We start from the raw sequence: 20,086 nt of genomic DNA on the forward strand, positions 1-20,086 counted from the left end.
CATTAATTTCAGAGACAGGAGATTCCTCACCAGGAAACATTCGAATGATACTAAACACTTCAATAATCCAGTTCCTACTTCTTATAAAAAGAATAACAAAACAAAATCAGAAACAAAACAAAATAAGAACATTAATAGAAAAATCATTTAAGCTGCACTGAAATGCTCCAATGAAGAAGAATGATCAAAGGCAAGAAATTCTCGGCAGTTAAGCGAATAAAGTAAAATCCGAAGGTTTCTTGCACATAAAGAATCAAGATTTGAAAAAAGAAATCGATCCGCTTCAGTGTGAAGATAGCACTTATGCGGGCGATTCCTCACGGAATTGCCATTCGCTCGTTTTCCTGTTACGTGTTTTTCCGACCAAATAAAGAGCGCCTGTTGAATCCTTAGATATATTCAACCAGACGAACGACATCTCAGAGCAACCTTACACATTATATTCATACATAATTGAATCAGTTACCTACCATGACTCGTACATGGCTTGAAGAATGAACTTCTTGTTCTTATTGCTAAAAGCCTGAAAAGATAACATTGAGAGTCTCTTGAAAGTGCTCCAAGAGCAGAACTGATGGAGAAAAAATAAAAGTATGAGCCACATCGATCAGTAAACGTGGTTCTATGGGTTCGAACACAAAAGTAGAGGCCTGTATCACGAACCGTTCAATAGTACTGGCAGTTAATTATATGCAGAAATGAACCAAACTATTTGACAAATAGATTTGTAACGTTATCAAACATGGCGTCAGCTTGGAAGAAATTTCTGGACAACTTCGGTAACAATGCGGCCATATACGGAAGGACAATACATGGATTATATTTCAGTGTGTATACCTTAATTGAAACAAATGCTTTAACTGTTCCTACGATAAAATTGTATACTGCAAACTGAGAAACGTTAGCACAACAGGCAAGTTGGGTAGCTGGGTGACTGTTTTCCTGAAATACCGAAAGTAAACGATACCAGGCAAATTGTTCCTATCTGAAAACTATGTGGTAAATCACATTTTTGTCCTATTTCTGTTCTTTTCCTTGCAAAAACTGTCGGCTTCGTATCAAAATTTGTAACTGTTATGCTACTACTACTACTACTACTACTACTACTACTACTACTACTACTACTAGTAGTAGTAGTAGTAGTAGTAGTAATAATAATAATAATAATAATAATAATAATAATAATAATAATAATAATAATAAATATAATAATAATGATAATAATAACAGCAACAACAACACAAGTCCCAATAAGTAATAATGACTCCGTAGCTCATGAATATTTATATTTGCCATTTTACTCGTTCCCATCGTACTCAATCGACTATCATCGACAAAATCACTCCCGTCGCTGAGATTTTGTGACTAATTAGGAAATTCAATGCAATTTAAACTTATGATTATTAAATCAAAAAATGAGAAATACGATAGAAAATGAAAAATGAACGTGTAAGCTCCATTTATGCATGCAAAACTCAACTTTAAATGTAATATGCTTCCCAATTCGGATAACACGGTGTAACTAGAACACTGAAAACACAAAACGTTCATTAAAATCCTGTTTATCATCTTCAAAACTGAATAAATCTTCATTATTAGGAAGAGTGGAGGTGATATCATCTTGCGGATTCTCTTCATTATTCCTGTCCATAATTATAGGCTATACGTAATCTACTGCTTCATCATCCGCCTCTTTGTTGTCATCATCATCATCATTATAATCAGAGTTATCATCCTTAGCTTGCTCGTCGTTGTTGTCGGCATCGTTATCACAGATATTCTTCTCCTTTACCATCTTATGCATTCCAAATTTCAACATTTCTTGAATGACTTAATAATAATAATAATAATAATAATAATAATAATGATAATAATAATAAGAGCACTCAGGGAGCGCAAATTTCCGTCAAGGCAACACCCACGTCCTCTCAGCGATTAACCAGAGATGATTTTTAAAATGAGAATATCTTAAATAAACTCGACTGCCCTCACAAACAAGAATACTAAAAATGACCCCGACCGCTCTCAAAAATTAAGTAAAAAAAAAAAAAAAAACAGAAGAAATAATCCAGAATCCTTGTTCGGTACCGGATCGATCTCAAAATCTAATCAGTTCGTGCCAGTCATGAGGCCAAACATGACTGAAAGTTTCATTCGAATTCATCCAGCGGTTCTTGAGATATCTTGTCCACGGGAAAACAAACAAGCACCACTGAAGCAATACTCTCGCCTTCGATAAAGTGGAGGTAATAATAATAATCCTTTTAACTATAGGCACAAAGCCTTATATTTGCGGGAGTGCGACAATCGATTACCTCCCCCCCCCCAGTATATAACTGGTATTTACTTCACCAACTCTGACATGATGAAAGTCGGCCAGTTTGCAGAAACTCCACGTGCCTTCGTAAAAAGTATATGCTTGTGTTTATTCTGTTTATACATCAAACCGTTTTTTTTAATGTATATAGACGTACATACATAGATACAGTTTTGCATTCTTGCCTAGTGAAATACACACACACAATTATATAAAGTTTCGGTTTTGACTAAGAAATGGATCATTCAAATATAAAGAAAACAGAACATCGGAACCATTCACACAGAAAAGAGCTAAACCAAACAGAGCGTAGAATAATGTCAAATGTCTTTACTTACCGGTAAAGTCCATGTAAGTGGAATGAATGTTTCACCTTGAAGAAAGACAGAATAATAAAAAAACAAGTCAATTAAAGGTGACGAAATGATAATTGAAGAATAAGAATTGGTTTCGACGAAGATTCACTTAAATTGTTCAGCTTTTGAAGTAGTTTGAAAGCAGTCGCTCAAAATGACTGAAATAGCAACCAAATGTCTTCCAAATCGCATCACACGCTATTGTCTGACACATTCGATAATGTAGTTTTACGAATATTGTCGGGAATTAAAACAATGATATCATCATTGTTGGAACGTTTATGGCCCAAGAGAGATTAGCGCCAAAATCTACAATAATCCAATAATCGGCAAAACGATCAATCTAACACGGGAGCCAACTAAAAGAGCAGAAATCATTATTATTATTATTATTAATTTTATTATTATTATTATTATTATTATTATTATTATTAGTAGTAGTAGTAGTAGTAGTAGTAGTAGTAGCAGCAGCAGTAGTTACAATAGCAGAAGTTGCTTAACCCAAGTCGACTCCGAGTGGATCTATAGTCGACAGTGTTCTACGCATGGCCACCCAGTCTTTTTGTCAAGCATTGTGCATCGGGTATGTCTAACCTCTATGTATCGTTCCACTTTTTTTTTTCTTAAACAAGTATGCGTGTGATTTGAGGAATATATGACTGTTCTTTCTCGGTGACTGTATGGCAAATGAAAGCACCCCCATTTACCTCATTGCAATCATGTGCAATGTTTGCATGATAAATATCAATTAAGAATGAGTTGGCCATTTTGCGGAAGAAGTTGATGCACCAACTTTAGAGTTGGGAACATTTTAAAGCACTTATAGTTATAAGGTCAGAATAGAAGTGGTGTCGGTCTGTTCTTCGTGTCAATCATAGTTTGAAAATCTAGAATTATCTACTTAGCAAGAATCAAATATTAATAGATTTATACTATCAGCTGATATTTCAAACGTACTTTTAAGACAATTTATACACCTTTAAACACTTTTAGCAGAGATGGCAATAAATGATTTAGCGATTATGATACATAATATATTGTTGAAGTACTTTGCGACGTCCACAAATTAAGGTCAGCCTTTGGAATGAAAAAAACAAACATTAAAAACCAATTGAAAGTATTTTTTTTAAAGAGAACGACAACAGTTATTACCACAAATGATTTTTAATACGAATCAGGCGTTGTATATATGACGACTACACACACAAAAAAGGTTTTCATTATCATATAATTAAAATAGCACCCGTAGGGTTTCTCTAGCATCTATTTTGAAAAAAGGAAAATTAAATGTTAAGGATTAGTATTTTAATTTCATATTCAAGCATTTTAGAAACGCTAGACGAAAATCAAATAGGCTTTACACAGAAATCATAATAACCAGACAATGTTCTCAGCTTCTGCCGTCAGATATGATCACACTGACTTGAGCTCTTTGTTCCCTAGGTATGTATAGGTCACCGTCAATTTCCCACAGTTCTCGACTCTGAGCTGTCTTTTGTGTACCTCGCCAAATGGATCACTGCTTCTTGCAGCATCCTTTCGAATTTTGCTGCACTGCATCCTTAGTTTCCACGAGAGAAAGCCTTCCTCTCCAGGTCTCAATGGCTTTCAGTCAGTGGTCATTTTTGCTTCTGTATCTTGGCTTTTCCTGGACAGAGGTGTTGGCTCTTCTCAAAACCATTTTTACCTCCAGGGAGCGATGATCAGCCCGTTTTAGTTCGGCGTCTAGTGTTTAACATAGCCAGCGTGGGAAACCTTATCAGGAGCTTGCTCTCAGCAGGAATAGCTCTTAATTTCACTGAGGAGCACAAACCAACAGACCGCAACAGGGACTGGACCTTGTGACCAAAGCACTTTCTGTATTAAGGCACTTACTCAAATGAAGTTCTTAAACACACGTCTTCAATTTCGAAGTAGAGTGTAAATGATTGTTGTGATATTGATGTCATTATTTAAGTTTAAGTGATGTATAATAGTTAAAGTGGGAGAAATACAGACTTCTATCGCTTGCAGCGAGATTCTGCCATATTATTCTCCTTCGCCTGAAGTAAAATTAAGACATTTCTATAGCAAAATATCAAATGTGCATTATTTCGACAGGAAACGTAAAAACATAAGAAAACAGATGAGAAAACAAATAAGATAATTTATTATAATGTTAAAACATTTCACTTTATAGTTTGGCTGTAAAAACAGACAGACAAATAAATATCTTGTCTATATTTGTTTAGATTTCAGATATGTTGTCTCCACTTTCAAAGTGTCGACTTATTTGGCTCCATTTTATTTGTGAAGCATTAATTAAATATCTGTTAGGTATCCTTTTATTGTTCAGCCAGCAACAGCGAATAATTGCTATGGCAAGCGATACAAAGCAAATTATAATTCCCAAACAGTCAATACTTTGCCAATATCTTTAGGAAGTCACATTCAACTTCAGACTTTGAAATCAATGAGAATAAAAGAAACTTTTGTTTTATATAATTCTTCAGAAGAATATTATTCTACACATTTTCATGCACAAATATATTCCCAAGAAGAAATATAAAATACTGTTTCAATATGTTATTTACTTTCCAGTTGAAAACGTGTACAGAACAATTAATAGGGTAGGAGACGGTAAGCCAAGAAATTGTGGGGCGTTCCATCTGTTACCAGAACACATATTGGCTGACCCCGAGCCGATCAGTGCTTTGTTAGTGTAGTTGGTAGACGGTGACTGTAGAAGCTCGTCCTATATATATATATATATATATATATATATATATATGTGTGTGTGTGTGTGTGTGTGTGTGTGTGTGTGTGTGTGTGTGTGTGATATAAATTAGAGCAAGCAGTAAACGGTTGTCCTTATTAGTACTCAGAGTTTCGAATGTCGGAGCAAAGAGCTACAATACATCCTCGTCGGCATGCCATTAAAAACCGATGAGGATGCATCGCAGCTCTTCGCTTCCTTAGAAAGAAACAAAAGTTACATAAACGTTAATGTCACTTCAAAAGCAACAAGACCTGGTAAAAGAAGGCCTTTCCTCCCCAATACAGTTAAATCCCGAAAGCCACTGAGGTAGATTTGAAAAAGCAGGGAATCAGCTGAAGTGAAGCATAAAGGATAGTCTAGAGTCGAGAACAGTGCAGAAATGTTGCTGGCTTAACCTCTATAGGGAGTGAAGAGCTTAAGTAATTAGATAAGTAAATGTCTTTAGTGTACGAGATTTTAGAGGTTTTCCATTTTGCGAAAATATGCGCAAAAAAGGAACTAACCCGCAAATACCCGGCACATTTATCGGGACTTATTTGAGAATGAGCGCTCGTCAGATACAGAGTGACATGCGAGGCTGCCATAGCACAAACTTTCCTCAGCTGCATTGAAGAATGCTTTAGATAAAGAAGCGTATTTATTCCTCTTCCACATATTTCTTCATGTAATGCTTCGATCAAAGAAACAAAATGGGCGTCCAAATCGTTTGGAAACGTACCGCATAATTTCATGTGGCATCCATCAAAAACTTTTTTTCCTCTCTCTTTGAAGATTTTATTTAATGTTTACTTTACTCTCTTTGATGTCTATCTATCACTAGGTTTGGGATGAAAATATATATATATATATATATATATATATATATATATATATATATATATATATATATATATATATATATATATATATATATATACATACATTAATATTCATGCGATTTCTTGCTTTTTTGCTCCGTTTTCTATTGCGGATTTTCAATAGAGGTATATCGTTTCTATTAATAATACCAATTTATTATTTTGTTAAATATTTCTTTTCTTTTTTTTTCTGTAATTTTTCCACTACAGCGTTTCTTTGTGTTTGAAAACAGATTTGCTGAATGTCTTAATCTTTCTAGATGCGAATTTGCTTATCTTTCATCGAATCATACAAGATATCTTTTAAACTGGATTGTATATTCAATCTTGAAATCAGTCACTCTATTTTGATATTCGGAAGCTATTTCTTCAAGTTATAGATTTTCCTGATCGTTTTCTTCCAAAAACCTTATTGCTTCATGTTACGGAGATAACATTCATTTTTGCTTTTCCTTTCTATGCAATGTTCCAGACTCTGCTGCCTCATGGATTTTATATTTACCTTTTTCCGATTCCTTGACAATTTATATGAACTTTTCTTCGTTTATATAACACACTATTTCGTATGGATTCTTTCAGAAATTATCCCTGGCGTTTCTACCTAACATTTGCTTATAGAATTCAATATTATTACCTTGCTGTTTCACGTTTACAATTTTCTGTTTTACTTAAGAATATCGAAGTATAAATGTAACTAAAGTATGTTGTAACTCTCATGAGTAAGAAACTACAAGTCAGTTAATTTCCTCATAACAATGAATTCAAGTCTGAGAGAGTATCAAGTCATCTTTTAATAATCCAGTCTTAAATGTTTTCATTATTTAAAAAAGAAATAAAATCTATCTTTATTTAATATCATTTCAACAACAAAAATGGTGCGTGTGCGTGTCTGTGTGTATACATGTGTAAAAACGACGATGCAAATATTGGAAGGACAAAATAGAAAGATGCATGAGAATGTGTATATGCATGTTGGTGAGTTTTTGCGTCTTCAATTCTAGAAAATATAGAATCGACCAATGAAGAAATGCGAAATAAATTACTGAGATTGCTTGATTCTAGAATCACATTAAAACAGGAAACTACATTCTCTACTTGCTAATAAATAGTAGTTGAGGTGGACTGCGACATTCTTCGATAAACACAGCTTCAACTCCGGCATCAAAAGCGTTGGACTAAATAAAGTGAAATATTTAGAAAGAAAATTGAACGGAGTGGAGTAGAAGGAATGTCGATATCTGTGTGTGTGTGTGTGTGTGTGGTGTGTGTGTATTTCTATATTTCTTGGTGTCAAGGTGTGCCAGCGCTCCCATTCTTCAAGTGAAACTCACTAGAAGTCTCAGGTCAACGTTGATCAAGTGGACATATGATCATTGAAATTCTAGCCATGACCATCTCATATATTAGGAGTGTCTAAGGTTACATTATCGAACGAGTCTTTTTTCTTTTATTGCAGGTGAGAAAGTGAAATTTAAAGTAAATTTGACTGCAATTTTTAGCAGGTCATATGGCGAGAGGGAAAACCCTTCTTGGCTCGTGTCTTTGAAATCATGTTCTGTGCATGTGTTTGTGCGCGCGCGTGCATGTGTTGTATGGTGTGTGTGTGTGTGTGTGTGTGTGTGTGTGGGCGTGTGGGTGTATGTGTGTATTTCTCGGCATGTTTGTGCGTGTGTTTTTCTGGGTGTGTTTATGTTCGCATTTGTATATCTATGTCATTTTGTAATATTTGAAATGCCGCGGTAAATAAAACACGAGAAAAATAAGAGAAAGTCCTGTGGTTATGATTGATCACATTATCCCGAAATAGCTATTGATTCATCGATTTTCTCCTGTCCTTTCAGTTGGCAGTGAATGAGGAATGATCGGATAAAGTGCAGGTAGGTGAGGAGGGAGATGCAACAACAAGAGGTGAATGAAGATGATATGGTAGTAGAGGTGAAGTGAAAGGAAGGAAAGGAGAAAGAAAAGAAAAAACAAAAACAAAAACAAAAAAAAAAGAAAACAAACCCGAACGCCACAAGCGACAAAGGTTTGTTTTCCTTAAATAACTCGCTCTATGTGTGCGGAGGAATTAGAAGTAGTTTTCAAAAAAGTTTCTTTGCCAATGTATATGTTGGAAAGAAGAAATATTAGAGAATGGTAAGGATTAATTTTACAACGACAACAATAACAACAACAATGACAAAACAAAAAGAGAAGAATCGATCTCAGTTGTCGTTATAATGACTCTGTATGGCAGGAATGTTAATGTTACAAAATAGCAAACGGTTCCACTGTAGTTTGTTATTGATTGGAGATTCGGTTACATAATACTACTGGAGAGACTCCAACGCAAAATTGTCCAACACAATAACTTAATATATATTTTCCGATTTATTTATTCGAGACACGCATGGAGTTAATAGTTTGAGATCTTGTCGGGTAGGATCAAAGGTAACCACAAAGTAGGGAGTTCGGCCCAATTGATTTTTCAAGAAGAGGGGAAAAAGTTAATTACAAATGCTCAATTGAAGAACGATAAGAGACAATGTTGGTGTTGGTAAGATTTGAACTGAGAACGTATGGTGCCGAAAATAGGTACCGTTAAAGACTGTTTTCGTCTGGTGCTCTAACGATTTTGACAAATCCTCCCCATTAGTATACTGGTTGCAAATTTCGGTCCAAGAACAGCAATTTCAGGGAGGCGGTAAGTCACCCAGTGCTTAACTGGTACTTACCGACCCCTGTGCCATATTTTTGCTTACTTATTTTATCGGTCTCTTTTGTAGAACTGCTCTCTTTCGGGGAGATAAACAAAGCAATACCAGTTGTCAAGCGGTGGATGAAGACAAAAGACACCCACACACACATTTATTTAGTGGAATTTGAGTGAGATTTGCCTGGTATTTGTAGTAAATTAAGCGATCAGATAGAGTTGACTGCATTATAGTCGAAGTGGGTCAAATTAAATTGATAGTCATTGTTGTTGTTCTTTAATTGAAGGTCAGTCACGATCAGGTAAACTCATGATTAAATGCATTCCAGGTAGATGAGGCTTAATGCATTCCTGAAACATTTCCACGTTTTCAGGTATTATCTATACACCAGTGGCACCCAACCCTTGTTATGCTCTACACCTCTAAAAACTTTTAACATGGTCTCACACCCCTTAAAGTAATAATTTATATTAGATTAAAGCATCCCGGGACAATTATTGTCTTTGACCCCCTATAAATCCAGCCCTGTTCGCACCCCCTGGAATGATATCTCGCTCCCCTTGGAGTTACGAGCACCCCTGGTTGGGAAACCCTGATGTAGAACTACGTTAGTCAAACTACTTTTCCTTTTTTTTAATGATGATAGTGTATAATAGGAGTAAGATTAGGCTGCTATTTCTAGAAGGTTGAACGAGCGTGAGGATTCTCACCCCACTCTCTCCCTTTCGTTTACTTTGCGAAGGATTAATGACAACGATGTATATCATTCTCGTGTTATGGACCAAACCGTTAGGAAACCTCACAGAAGGAACTTCACATTGCAATTTCTGTTGTGTGATATATTGGCAGCAAAAAGGATAATTTAGAAGCGAATACAGCCGTTTTATTATATGTTATTATTTCTCATTAAAGCATCTCATAAATGTCACCCCAAACACTAGTTTGAAATAAGATAGTAGAGAGTCAGTAAATTAAGTGTTTAACTATAAGTGGCTTTTTACGTAGTAGTAGTAGTAGTAGTAGTAGTAGTAGTAGTAGTAGTAGTAGTAGTAGTAGTAGTAGTAGTAGTAGAACAAATTTAGTTGAAGCACAAACAAGCGAAAGAGGGCAAGAATATAGGATGTCAAAAATATGTGCCAAATATTCGTTGTAAATTAATCGACTCGAATTAATAGTCATTAGTAAAAATTAATGATTTCTGACATTGACAGAGGGTCTATGTTTGCTTAGAATTGACGTGGTGCAGACAATTAAATTCTTCGTTAAATATGACTGGTATTAAACATTATCCTTTATTTATTTCGGTCATTGGAATGGGGTCATGCAGGACCACCACCTTGAAGGGCTTAGTCAAACAACTCATCTGCTGTGCTTTTATTTAATCCCTAAATAACAGATAATGGTTGCAAAACCCCAGGACATATACTTTCTTTTAAGGTTAGTTTTGATTTTGCATATTTTCACTCTAAATAAGTACAAAAACCATGATAATTGTTTCTCTCTTGCACAATTACGTTTACAATCTCATTATTGAGAAGTGTCATAAAATATTTCCTTCTTTCAATGATGGTTGTATCGATGTAAAATCTTTGAAGCATCAATTGATGATGCCTGCTGTTTCAAGTGCTAAAGTCTGGTACTCTATTCAATCGGTCGTTTTGCCAAACCGCTACGTTACGCTGACGACGTAAGCAAAACAACACCACTAGTCAGGAGCAGGAGGTTGTGGTGGACAAACGCAAACACGCTACGCATGCGCACACACAGACGCACACATACAGATATATACTTTTCTACTCTAGGTACAAGGCCCGAAATTTTGGGGGAGTGGGCCAGTCGATCAGGTCGACCCAGTACGCAACTGGTATTTAATTTAATCGACCTCAAAAGAATGAAAGGCAAGTCGACCTCGGCGGAATTTGAACTCAGAACGTAAACACAGAAAAAATACTACTAAGCACACACACACACACACACACACACACACACACACACACACACACAGAGTAAATGATGGGCCTCGAATAGTTTTGGTTTACTAAATTCAGTGGGAGGCATTACTGCGTCGGCCTGGAGCTATAGTAAAAGAAAAGACAATTACGTAAGGTGATGCGCAGTAGAACTGAACCCAAAACCCCTGGCTGCAAGGCAAGCTTCTTAACCATACATTCGTGTCTGTGCCTAAGCGGAGAAAATATGGAACGCTTTGCAAATTTGCATGACGTCTTTGCGCAGGTAACACAGAATGGTTAAACATGAAACAAGCTGTATTAGTTTTAGTGCTAATTCTACCTTAACACACACACGCACACACACACACACACACACACACACACACAAACACACACACACACACCCACACACCCACACCCACACACACAAGCGTGAATGTATGCATGTATGTAAAATACGGTCTTTAAGAAAATTATGATCAAATAGAAGACGCGGGTATGTGAAACATATTGAACATAAAACAAACGAAGCAGTATTGAGAAGCTGTAATAACTTCGAAAAATTATATTGGACGCTGTCAAAGAGAGGAAAGTGAAATATTTTGGAAAATTAATTGGACGCTGCATGGTTCGCAGAGTCTGTTCATAAAAGTGGAAAGCAATGGCGAGAAAGAAGAAGAGAAATTAAAGAATCGCGGAGAAGCATAATATAAAGAAAATACATGGAATGTATAAGAACGGTAGAAGAAAGTGGCAGATTATCTCGTGTGGGGAAAATAATATCGAAACGAAAAAGACTCTACTAAAAATAAGATATTTGAGTGAAGCAGTTCAGTATTAGTTAGGTTAATGATTGCGACACAAGTAAAATATACAGCATCAGAATTTGAACCACGATTGTACGCCCTGGGATTTAAACGTAATTAAATGAAACTAACTGCAATAAAATCTTCAGTGAAGGAACTCAACTATCTCTGTTAATATTTCTCTTAATATCTCCACAACCAAGCATAAACAATTAAAGTTATTAAGCATCCTATTTCATAAAACAATAACTTATTAAACTGATTAACGGATGTTAGGGAAAGCTGTTTATATTCTACCTATCCTCAACGGATACCAACACAGGAAACTGTAATTGTTTATTTATTTATCTATCAACAGTATTTATTGAATAATTGAATTTCCCAACAGATTAGATATATCTGCGAGACAATAATTGATAAAGACGATATTTCGTAAACGGTTAATGACCATTAATGACTAGTTTAAAGCTACATCAGATAATCACTGTAACCAGTTTAACGATTTTAGATTAGACGAATTGAATGTTTGGTGATTTTGTCGTAACTGAATTTAGTAGCAATCTAGTATGATATAATTGTTACAGTGTTTTGCATATTAAAGGTACAATGTACAACGAAGAAGAGAACAGCTGCTCACTTTACCGATTCACTTAACAGAGACACAGGAAATAACCGAGATTAATGATATTAAAATATCTCTGAAGATTTGAAGGGTCCACAATGGTTTTGAGCGAGACCAGATGAATACCCGCTGTTGGAGAGGACAGCCAGTCGATCTTATATAATTCATGAATAATTATGCAATTGCTTTAACAGCGACACGGTGTAGGTAGGTCTTTAGGGAGTAACTCTGCTTATTTCAATGGCCAGGATTACTTTACAAAAAGCAGCTCGCTTTGCAATCACGCAGTTTCAAGTTCAGTTTCATTGCACAGTATCTTGAGCAAGTGTCTTATACTATAGCATCGATCCAATCAATGGCCTATGAGTGAATTGGGTAGACGAAAACTGTGGAAGTCCGTCGTGTATATATGAAGTAAATGTATACGTACAGGTAAGGCAGAATTTTCCCATATTCACCGCCTGGAAGCATTTCTGCTCGCTGAACATTCAGCGAAGCTCTACATAGCACCGATTACTTATAGGCTGCTATTTCTAACAAAGAATGTACTTCGTGTACATTCACTTCATAATTATAATTCTACCTCTTATGGTGCTTTATTCTCGCTGGATAGTAGTATTAGTTTTAATAATATTTACATCCCTTGTATGTACACACACACACACACACACACACACACACACACATGTATATATCTTGTATACATATGTATATACGAATGTATGTATAATTCTTTGCAAATGATTCTCCAGCAAGATCTGGTTCTTTATAGACAAATACTTATCAGAACATCTTAAAGTTGAAGGCATCTATTGAACCATGGAAAATCTTCACATATCTTTGATAATATCTTAGTATATTGTTAATCATTTTAATTCTCCGTGAAGTATTTGCTGATAAGCTATCGCAAATTAATAGGGATGAGGTAGTTAATAAATGACTACACATGAGTAATCGCTGGACCTACTTCTAAACCACAATCAATTGAGTTTATATTCGTTTTTGTTCCATCTCAATAATATATGAAAATATGTTCTCGTTTTCTTTCAATTTTCTGTTATGATAAACCAAACTTCGCCAAGGTTTGTTGTAGAAGCGACAAAAGCAGCCATCATGTTCTCAGCGCTATTTTGTTTGAAGTAACTGTTATTTTAACAATAATTTTAAAGGCTGATGCAAACACTGCAGGGAATTACAGCTTTTGATATCTGAGAGCTTTGTTTGTTTGTTTGACATACACATAGCACTTAGCAATATCTGCCATTGAAAATTCCCGTTTCATTCAAGAAATATCGTATCTGAATTACGTAGATGTGCTTGTATGGCAGCTTATAAATATATTTGTGAATGAACGTAATGTCTTTTATTCCATATGCTTTGCATCTTTTCATTAGACAAAGGAACAAAGTACAGACTTCCCAAAATCAATATCTATATGTGTGAGTGTACGCACACGGACACACACACGCACAAACAAACAAATATATAGGTATATATAGTATATATAGTATATATATATATATATGTATATATATGTATATATATATGTATTTATATAAATATATATATATATATATATATATATATATATATATATATATATATATATATATATATGTATATATATGTATATATATATGTATTTATATATATATATATATATATATATATATATATATATATATATATATATATATATATATATATATATATATATATATATATATAATTACAAGGTGGAGTATAGAAAGTTTTGTACATTTTTAGTTCTGTCTTTGAAATTTGCATTTTCTCAACTTTCAGGTCATTGTTTTAAAGTTGCCTAAGAACTGCAACATTTTCAAAACGGAAATGATACTGGAACTTTTTGTCAGGTAACCAAGATCACTAATTTGTGCAAGAATGTTATAAACCCATAATAAACTGTAGGTTCTTGAAACCAGCATCGATAAATGCAATTTATTTTACTGGTTTTTGATGTCCAGAGTAGTGCATGGTTTTGTTCTCGGTGCTGTGTGAAAATGTTGGATCTATTGTGTTAATATCAGTTAAAAGTATCGAAGTATTTTAAATGTTGAAAGTTATGAACGCTTTTAATAGGAGTATACGGACTATAATCTTTATCGACTGATATTTTCCCATTCAGCCGTAGTGGCCAGACAATTTCATTTGCTATCAGTCCAGCAATTTGGGGAAGTGTGTAAGTCGATTTCAATTATTATGTATTTCTTCGACCCTGAAAGGTTAAAAACAAAGTCGACCCAGCGGCATTTGAACTCAAAACGTAAATACGGACGAAATACCGCTAAGCGTTCCGTCCGGCAAAGTAACGATTCTGCCAGCCCGCCGCCTTAAATGTCATATAGATAGGAAAGAAAGGTAAAAAATGTAATTGGATTGTGACTAAATTTGTTTTGAAAGTGTCTGAAATCTCGACTCAAAATGATTGTGTCATATTGGTTGGAAGAAGTATTTTGAAATTCATCTTATGTAACACTTTCCTGAATGAAGCGGACAGATAGTGTATTATATCTTTTATTTATAGCTTCTTCTATTAATCATTAATGCTTCACTTTTCAATAGAAATTCAAGGAGGAACTCATTGCATGTAAGCTGTTATTATGCTGAGATGATTTCTATTCTGATGGTAAACATTTTAAATTTTAGTTGATGCCGACTTGCTACACAATTTGTTGTTTGAGTAATTTCTATGGCATGAGAGAAAATCGAGAAAAAGAACTGCCGTCGGATAACTAAATAAACTCAATCTTATTGATTTTTTCTTTTTGCAGTTTCTTTATTTATATTTTTGTTCTATGCTTTTTATTCTTCTTCACAAATGAATTCTCTCCTCAGGTGTTTTATTTCTCATTTTCTGCTGTGTGATCTTCCACTCATTTTAGTCTGTTTTTCCAGTTTAAGCTACGCACTCTCCCATATATATATATATATATATATATATATATATATATATATATATATATATATATATATATATATATATATATATATATATATATATATATATATATATATATATGTATGTATATATATATATGTATATATATATATATATATCAATATATATATATATATATATATATATATATCAATATATATATATATATATATATATATATATATATATATATATATATATATATATATATATATATATATGTATGTATATATATATATATATATAGATAGATAGATAGATAGATAGATAGATAGATAGATAGATAGATAGATAGATAGATAGAGATATATAGATATATGTCGTGATTCTAATTTGTGCTTCTGATCAACTGTCCGGCTGTTATTATCCGTTCTTCAATGCGGCCAAGCTGGACTGTAGTGTTTCTAATTTGAAAAGGTAGGAAGCTTGCTGTTATATATATATATATATATATATATATATATATATATATATATATATATATATATATATATAGGGAGGCGGGGAGAGAGGGAGAATTTTAGTTAGCAACTACGTAAATGTTACCCCTGCTGTTTTGTGACTATAAAATCACCTATTCTACAATATTTGTCATTGTCATAACGTGAAAAGAACTATATTAGACATGAATGTGAATTTAAAGTTTAATTAGTGTGTATTTAACTGAAGCTACTGTTGCTGTAATGTTAAACTACATTTAGCATCATTCACACAACTGTTCGTGCAGCTGGTTCCAACAGGTTTTACATTTAAAAGGTTATAGCCATTGGAAATCTCGGTTATTTCAATGAACTCTGGGAATATTATTCAGGATTTGAAAGATATTTTCAAAGATATCTCACTGACTTTGCGGAAGAAAATTTCTAAATATTTCTCTCGTCTATCATCGACGGAAGAAGACCAGTAGATCTGGTGAAAAACGTTAGTTTTTAAGCAGACAATATGACATTGTTGGACATATAAATGAAAAGATATTCACTAAATGACCACTAATTGCAAGTCAAGTCCAGGAAACTTTATTACTCAGCTTGGGGCTCATATATTGAATGTAAACATTTCGAAACAATGCAATTACACACAAAGTTCACGTTCGATAATTCATCAATCATAATACATGTTCAATTTATAAATAGATACGTTACCGGCCATCGTCTTACTTTTCTATATTCATTATATTTTCAGGTTTATTACTAAAGTACTTTAACAAAATAAAATGTTAAGTTTAATGGAGGCGTATGCACCGTTTTGTTCGACGATTTGTATCGCATTTTATTGTTTTCAACCTGAGTTTAAGTATTTATTTATTCCGAAACGAGTTCAAATGTCGTCAAGGTCAGCTTTGCTTTTCATCTTTTCTGGGTGATAAAAATAAAGTGCCAGGTAAGTACCAGGGTAACAAACTCGACTAACACTCTTCCACCAAAACTGCTGGCTTTGTAATTCAATCAGAAACCGGGCGCAATGCTCGTATCTCTTACACCTAATAAATGAAAATCACTATTAATACATGTGTTTTATTCCCGTAGCTTTATTTGAATAATAAATATTTATTAGATGATATGAATGACCAACGTAGTGGGGCGCCGGACTAAAAGCATTACAGTATTTAGTTTCCTCTCTGTCAGATCAGAATTTACACCCTCACGTATTTAACTTTGCCTTTAATCTTTCCAAGGTCAACAAACAAACTCTCGGTCATAGACAGAGGTTAAATTAATCGACAAAAAAGAAAAAAAATGGAAGCCTAATGTTAAGCCAAGAGAATGTGATATCATATATTCATAAACACGTCGTAGTTTTGACTGTATATGAATAATATATTCGTCTTTTAAATAAAATTGGATTGGATTTCAGATCAAGCAGCGAATTAATTAAACGAATATCCTGTCCGAGGTGAGGAATGTTCAATAGAAGATGAATCAGAGATGAAGTATGGTTACGAGGTTAAGGAATTTTCTTACCATTCACACTGTTCCGGTTTCAATCACAGTGTGTGGTGCTTTAGGAAAGTGTCACCTGCTATAGGCTCGAGGTGATATTCAGGATCTGAGGCTTTTAATTCCTGAGTTGTTTCAAATTTTGGCACAAGGCCAGCAAGTTAGGGGTAGGGGAGGGTAAGTGGATTACATCGACTCAAGCGCTTAACTTAGGATCGATTACGTTATGAAGCTGAACCCAAAGAATGAACAATTACTTTCTGCACACATTCGAGTGATCAGCAGAATTCTTTGCGATCAGAAATTTACTGAATTATTATTGAACTGTAAAGGTCGCTGGATTGACGCAATCGGTAAAGTACCTGACAGATTAAAGAGCAGGATTTTGTTGTGTAACTATTCGAAGCTTAACTTTAAACCCCGCCGAAGTTAACTTTGCTTTTCATCTTCCCGAATGGATTAAATACAAATCCCGTATTAAAACTGATTTAATCTACCGTTCTCCACACTCGATGCTCCCTCAAACCATTTGGTCAGGTATTTGAATAATGCAGTTCTTAAAGAAGTACCCTTCAACTACTAAAATAAACGGATAAATTCAACCGATTATGCCGCTACTTAGAGCTTCATAGCTCGGCATCATGATTACAAGACAGCGAGGTTCAAGCATCGAACACATCTCAGCAGAGATGAACCTTACACTAATCCTTTGATGTGTAACCGTCACTGCCATCCGTCAGTCAATCGAAGAGAAAATCTTGAATGTAATGAAACGTAGTTTGGAGATATTTGGATTAAGATAAAGAAATTTATTAAATCAGGAATTTCTTCAGAACCAGCTCGTTATATCACTGCAGCCTTATTACTCGGAAATTATTTTGTTACAGAATCAGTGCCATGCGAAATTAGCGTTTAAATGGTTGTAACACCGTGCTTCTCGACCACATGGTTCTTGTTTCAATCCCACTGCATAGCACCTTCTATTACTGTTTCGGACCGACTAAAGCCTTGCGAGTTGATTTGGTAGAGGGAAATTGAAAGAAGCTCGTCGTGTATATATACGGTATTTTCCAATATACCAACATCAAACCACGACACCACGTGACCTTCCTTGCCCAATCGCAATCCACCATGTGGTAATAACAATCAACTTCTGTCATTCAGATTCAAAATGGCTGATAACTAGAATCAAGTTCGAAACTCAAGAGTACCAACAAATTTGAATCAAACTGTTTTGATCCATATATACATATATAAATATATATACATAAATAGATATATATGTATAGATATATTTTTATATATATATATATATATATATGTATATATATATTAATGTGTATATATATACATATATATATCTATATATATATATATATATATATATATATATATATATATATATATATATACGCTCATATATGGGTGTGTGTGTCGTTGTGCTTGCGTTTATTCTCCACCATTACTTCACACCCGGTGTTAGTTTGTTTACGTTCACATAACTTAGAAGGCGAGAGACTAAGTACCAAACTTAAAATAAACAATGTACTGGAATCGATTCGTGTGAATAAATCTTTTGAAAGCGGTGCCCCAGCCTGGCCGTTCTCCCAATGTCTGAAACAAGTAAAAGCTGAAAGATAAACTATTTATTAATTAAATATATTGATATATAACTATTAAACAGTATGGCTATTGAAAAGGTGTCCTTGATTGGAAATTTACCTTTATATTACTTATTGATAATTTATCGATTTTGTGGATACTCTTGAGATTGGAAAAATAATAGATTTTTCTCTTACGTCATTGGCTTTGTTTGATTAAAATAGTAAAATCGATATATTTTCACACGCAATCACGGAAGAAGAACAATGTTGAATACATGGAAAATCAATTTACTTCAGTCCGGATTTTAACTTCTGAAGGGCTAATGTATATATATATATATATATATATATATATATATATATATATATATATATATATATATGTTGTTTTACTTGTTTCAGTCATTTGACAGCGGCCGTGTTGGAGCACCTCCTTAATCGAGCAAATCAACCCCAGGACTTGTTCTTTGTAAGCTTAGTACTTATTCTATCGGTGCCTTTTGCCGAAACGCTATGTTACGGGGACGTAAATACACTAGCATCGGTTGTCAAGCGAGGTTGGGGGGACAAACACAGACACACAAACATACACACACACACACACACACACACACACACACACACACATATATACGACGGGCTATCAGTTTCCGTCTACCAAAGCCCGAGGTTATAGTAGAAGACACTTGTCGAAGGTGCCACGCAATGGGATGAACCCGGAACCATTTGGATTGTAAGCAAGCTACTTACCACACAGGCACTCCTGCGACAATTAAAACTATAACCAAGGAAGGCCGCCGATGAGAAAAACTTACCGTTTTCTTCCTGATTTGTTGCTGCCAATCGACCCAAAAGAACAGCTATGGTATAGGAAAGCTAACCTTTCAAAAAGGTCATAATTCCGCATCATCTTCTCTCAAGCGATTACGGGGTTTTGAGATACCCGTCAAAGGTTACTGACTTTTAGAGATCGACATAGAGGTCATCAATATCTAAGAATTCCTAGTTTACCCCCAATCCATTTACTTTTGTTTCAATATAGAGACGCAATTTCACATCGAATGCCCTAAAAACCAGTCTCCGTGTTAATATCCCTCGAAATTGATCCTCTCTTGAATGTCTCCCCCAAATAGCACTGATAATGAACACGTACACTCAAAGAATAGAACCACATGGATATTTAATTATCAAATAGTATAGGTATAGGAAGGCTGTCCCTGAT

General features: G+C 34.4%; 1 protein-coding gene across 1 annotated transcript in view; it reads right to left on the minus strand.

The window, feature by feature from the left end:
* Window positions 1-20,086, minus strand: part of LOC106873581 (putative G protein-coupled receptor No18) — a 183,176-nt gene that overhangs the window by 68,984 nt on the left and 94,106 nt on the right. The window contains exon 2 of the mRNA XM_052974335.2: window positions 2,656-2,690. The gene's annotated coding sequence lies outside the window, so the exon portion shown is untranslated. The remainder of the gene's footprint in view (window positions 1-2,655; window positions 2,691-20,086) is intronic.

This window comes from Octopus bimaculoides, chromosome 18 (assembly GCF_046866305.1).
Source record: "Octopus bimaculoides isolate indiv1 chromosome 18, ASM4686630v1, whole genome shotgun sequence".
In the NCBI taxonomy this organism is placed as follows: Eukaryota; Metazoa; Mollusca; class Cephalopoda; order Octopoda; family Octopodidae; genus Octopus; species Octopus bimaculoides.